Source organism: Amborella trichopoda, chromosome 8 (genome assembly GCF_054954075.1).
Source record: "Amborella trichopoda isolate Santa Cruz 75 chromosome 8, AtrichopodaSantaCruz75HAP2 v2.0, whole genome shotgun sequence".
NCBI lineage: Eukaryota > Viridiplantae > Streptophyta > Magnoliopsida > Amborellales > Amborellaceae > Amborella > Amborella trichopoda.
The window spans coordinates 7,207,295-7,213,294 of NC_142343.1; positions in this window are offsets into that span (position 1 = coordinate 7,207,295).

Consider the following 6,000-nt stretch of genomic DNA (forward strand, 5'->3'; position numbering starts at 1 on the left):
TTATTGCCCCGCTTGTCTAGGATTAAAAACTTGGAACTTGATTTTTGTTAATTACAATCCTTGAACTGGGTTCCTGACCTTGACATGGACATATAATATCATCATTTCCTAGAATTAAATTGCCCAAGAAAAATGATAGTTATGTTGGGTTTTTTTAAAAGATGTAGTTGCTGCTACAATGAAATAAATTCTCCTTTTAAAAGCTTTTTGGATAAACTTTAAGCAAATACGAGGAAGAACTCAAAATGAACAAGATAAAAGATGAAAAAAAGAGAAAAAGAAAAAGGGAATAAAAGTTGAGTGAGGATCCATGGACCAAAGAGCCGTAGCAGTCCTCGTACGTTAACACCTTCTTTCACAATGTAATGCAAGTAATTTTTACATTGGACTTCTTACTTGCTTTCTTCTCTTTTTCTCTTTTCTCTTCTTGACTGCACTTGATGTCTTTATAGAACTACTCACACACAGTTTATAGAGTTACATAAACTTCCTATACACCATTATATGTTATTACACAAACTACCTACACACCATTACAGCATTACACGTAGTTACCCAAACTACTGATACAAACTAATCCCACTGAACTATTTTGCATAAATTTTCAACACCCTCCCTTAATGCAAAATCCTTTCTTATAGTTCTTCTTCCTCAGAAACACCTTTTCTATGCCTTCACTTGGCACTTTTACTCGGACATGTTTTCACTTGGCATCCTCACCGTCTTTTCCGAGCATGAAACACAAGGAGGTCCTATTCTTTCTATTTTTTCGGTGCATTACTTCTTTTATTATTATTGTTCTCCAATCATTCATGACACGCCCAGATTGAACCAAGCTCTGATATCAATTGTTGAGTTTTTGAAACTACATATTTGCTGCTACAATGTAATGACAATCCCTTTTTAAAAGTTTTTATGATAAACTTCAAGCAAGAGAAATTTAACATAAACAAGATAAAGAGAAAAAAAATTAAGGTTAAGATAGGATGCTTAGTCCCGTAGCAGTCCTCCTAAATACTGTCAACACCTTTTTTCACAATGTCTACTTTGACATAAATGCAAGTATTTTTCACAATGAAATACTGCCTACTTGCTTTCTTATCTCTCATTTTTTTTTTTTTCTTTTTTTTTTTTTTCCACCTCTCTTGCCTATAGTTGTTGTCTTTATATAATATTACAAGTAGTTCACACAAACTGCTCACACACAATTTCATGTACCACAAACTATCCATCTACAATTACACACTATCCATCTACTATTATATGTAACGTAAACAACCGACACACTATTACACCATTACATGCGATTAGACCAACTACCACACAACCTAATCCCACTTAACTATTTTACACCAATTTCCAACAAGCTCTACAACAACTTATTTCATATAAGGAACCTAGAACTCCTTTTTCTTCACTTAAAACACCTATTACAAGAATTTAAGCTTGAACATAGAGATATAACATCAATTGTAGGGTTCTTCTGAACCTTTAGCTTGCAGAATCAGGAATCCCAGATACCGGGATCCCACCCAAGATTATGTACATGATTGGCTAAATGTGAAGTTGAGGAATATAATTATAAATAGAGTGCAAGAAATAAAACAAACATAAAAAGCAGACCACAACAACACACGATTTACGTGGTTCACCCCATAGGGCTACATCCATGGCCTCGACAAGTAGAATTCCACTATCACAATGAAGATTATAAGTTTGGGTTACAAGAAATAATGCCTCCCTTTAAACTTCGGTAAAAAACCATCACTAATCGTCTCTTCTAAACCCGCTCTCCCTACTGAACAACATTGTCAATCAACATCTTTCTTACCGTTGTACTGTTATCGAAAAGAGCACCTTGAGAGCAACCAAGAGACTTTCGCTCTCTAGAAGTAGAAACTTAATTAACTCAAAATCTCATGGGATTACCACCTCTCTATTAGAGGCCATGTCTCTCTTGGAGACCCATCTCCAACTTGGAAATCCCTTCCCATAACCATTAAAGGAGTGACCCTCAAAAGAATGGGTATTATATCTTCCTTAACCATCTTTTATAGAGATCATTTGGGGTTCTTTCTTCCATCTTTTGCAGAGATCAATTGGGGTTCTTTCTTGTTCACCAAGGAAGCCCATTTATTATTTTCTCATAATAACCTCATTTTTTTTCTAATGAAATATAGGTGTGGTGATTTTAACTATCATCAAACGTAATAATCTTCACCTTGATAGCAAATCACCAAATTCATCTTGCCGGCTTTCATTGAATAGATTTTTTTATTTCTTCTCACTAGCCTCAATTGATGTGTCTTTACAAGCACTTTGCATCCATATTTCTCCACCGCAAACCATGTATCCATCAAGCTCCACCATTCATTGTTTTCTTACTGCAAGTCTTAGCCATGTACACACCTTGTGCTCTGATACCAATTGTAGGGTTCTCGGGAACCCCTAGCTTATGGAATCGAGAATCCCAAATACCGGGATCCCACTCAAAATGTATATATGTTTGACTAAATGCGAAGTCAAAGAGTATAACTATAAATCAAGTGCAAAAAATAAAGTAGACATAAAAAAGTGCATCAGCACAACACACGATTTACATGGTTCACCCAGTACGGGTGCTACATCCACGGCCTCGACAAGTAGAAATCCACTATCACAATGAATATTTCAATTTTGGATTACAAGAGATAATACTTCTCTAAACATTAGTAAAAAAGCTTGACCAATCTTCCCTTCTAAACTCGCTCTCCCGACTAAGCAACACCGCCGATCAACATCTTTCCTACTACTATACCACTATCTAAAAGAGTACCTTGAGAGGAACGAAAAGACTTTCTCTTTCTAGAATTGGAAACTTAATTAACTCAAAATCTCATGGGAATACCGCCTCTTTCTCGGAAGCCATGTCTCTCTCTCTTGGAGACATATCTCCATCTGGGAGATCCCTTCCCATAACGTTCAAACGGGTGACCCTCAAAAGAATTGGTATTATTTCTTCCTTGAATCTCTTATATAGATATCATTTTCTTGCGTCCCAAAAAAGTCCTTTTTCTTTTTACAATAGGGATTGTATACAATGAGATTACTTAGGGATTGTATACAATGAGATTACTTACCTTTGATACAAGGTGGTCACAATTCCTTATAACTATTGATATGAAATTTGATAGCTTGGATGTGTCACAAAGTTCGATATTTTTTTTTGAAATTTGAGCTTGGTCAAAAGAATAATTGCAGTCACCCAATTTCACATCCAGTAGTCAAGATTAATGTGACCACCTTGTATCAAAGGTAAATGGTCTCATTCTATACTTTCCCTTTACAATTATACACTTAATCTTTTAGAAGAAAATATGGGTATGGTGATTTGGCTATCACCAAACCCAACAATAATATCCTCATTTTTCTCAAACTAAGTTGCCCAAGCAAAAGGACGTTTCTACCCACTTGATTAATGTTAGAATATTGAAAACTCAATTTTAGGGTCTGTTTGACAAACGGGATTAGAATATTCAGATTTTTAGAAATCTAAATAAAGGCCTTGCATACTTTTCATATATTTGAATTATATATTATTATGATTTGTATCTGTTTGTACATGTTTGACTATCCACCTGTATTTTAGAATTTTCTAAGATTTAATATATTTGACTGTTTGGAAAACAAAATCACAATAAATTGTACTTTTTCATTAAGCACATATTTGATTTGTAACAAAATCACCATAGAGGGCTTGTGTTGGATCCTCATAGCACGAATTGGATGCAAGCTGTTACACTATGTTGGATCCTCAAGGCACGAATTGGATGCCAACCGTCATACAACCACTAGAACCAGTTTAATAGAGAGAGACCAACCAACATAATGTGAAAAAAAATATGAATTTAACGCACCAAGACCATGGAGAGAGTGAAGAAAAACATGTGGGCTTCAAATTCTATGCACAAAGATCAGAGCATTTTTTTGGCAAAAAGAAATGACACGACGAGGGAGGCGTAAATAAGGCCATTAAAAGCTGGCTATTCATCCACTCAAATAAAATCCAAATTTGTAAACAATAGTAAGGCTTGCAAGATCATTCAGTTAATCAAATAGGCTGCAGTTAAGGCTTACAAGATCATTCATATATATACATGTTCTGAAGCATGTCAATATATTCAAGATATTAAAGCCTTAGAGACATCAGTTTTATTATCTGAGGCATTGGAGTAGATTGAGGGGAAAGTGCTTAACAAATATATATATATATTTCCTGAATATAGAGAAAGAGCGTAACTAACCTAAGTTACTTATACATGGCTCCTTTACGGACAGAGAAACCTACCGTAAAGAAAGAAGGCAAGAAGGCTTCAATAAGATTCCAAAGCAGGAACCATTAAACGATGTGCATCATCATCTCAACGATCAAACTTATGCTACAAGAAAATATGTAGAGAGAGAGAGATTTTACTGAAACCAAGAAACCAGAAAGAAAAAGGTTTAGAGATAGAGAGAAAGAATCATGTTGAATAGAAGCATCCCACTTCCACCATGGAGGCATCCCACTTTCCACTAGAGGAGGAATGCCCCCACGTTCAACCAGAGGAAGGAGGCTAAATTTTTGACGCGAAAGAGAGGGAACCTTCCGGCGCCAAAATGGGATGTCCAACCTTCCACCAAAGGAGGAGGCTAAATTTTCCACCAGAGAAGGGAGGCTAAATTTTTTATATGAGAGAGTGCGAACCTTTCGCGCCAATATTTTGATGGAGAAATGCTAACCCTCACGTTAGCATTTTTCCAAATTTTCTAAAATTCAAGTTAAACCTTTTTTTTTTTTTTTTTCTATTTTTTGGGTGATAATCAAATATTATTGTTATACATCATTTTTTACATACTTATATCCTTGGGGCAAATAAGGAGAGAGCCGGGTCCCGTTGGTGCCTAAGACGCCTCCAGACCACAGGAACACTATAGCAATAAGCCTAAAATTGGGCGACCTTTGGAGAAGTGTCAGAATCGTCTCAAATTGCATGAGATGGTAGTTTTGGATACCCTAAGGACTCTCATAAAGTTTCGTTGCATTCTAATGAGTTTTGATATGATTAGGACGAAACTTGGTTTTCAAATCCAGTTCCTCTCATGCTAAAACTAGAGCCTATAATTGTAGCCCTCTTTTCTAGGTCTCAAAACAGTATCAGACCAGTTCCATTAAATTCGGAATGTCGAAAAACGTATGGGCACCCATTTTTGGCTCAATCGGACCCCTCTAGGATCATTATGGGCCTAACTTAGCACAAAATGGTGGGTTGTTGTGGCGTAGCCTCAGTGAATGAAACTATGTTTTCTCATTTCGAGATGATTTTCAAATACTCATAAATTGCTAGTTTTAGTCCAATTGAGCTCAAATTCGGACATGAGCTAGATCGTGAAGACCCGCTCATTTTGACATATGGCACGCATCATGACATAACCTGAAACGAGAGAATTTCTAAATAAAAGATGGGCTCAAAACATTAAAATTCAGATTTTATAAAGAACATCCAATTCTTTGAAACGCCATAGCTCAAGATCCCAATTTTAGATCAACACAAGTATGAGTTTGTTGTGACCATGCTGCAAAGAGATACAGTTTGATATAATTTTTATATATGATCGGAGGCCAAGTAATTTTCGATGACATACCAAAATTGGAACATGCTCAAACAAAGACCAAAATAGACAAAATTTATTGCAAAATGATTGTGATAGTGTCATCCTCAATTTGTAGCCAAAATGAAGGCTTGGAATGTCATAGATTTTGCCAGATTGGTGGTCGAAGAATCACAAGTTTATGGTACTTGGCCAGATTTTGTGTTCTTCCTAAAAAATTTGTTTCAAGACGAGCAAAGGGCGCAATAATTCAAGCATCGATTCTACGACGATTGATTACCCTAATTACCACTGTAAGCGTCTGAAAAAGCTCTCGAGGCCTAGCAGTGGTAAAAGGCCCCTTATGGAGTGATGGTTTTGTCATTAGTT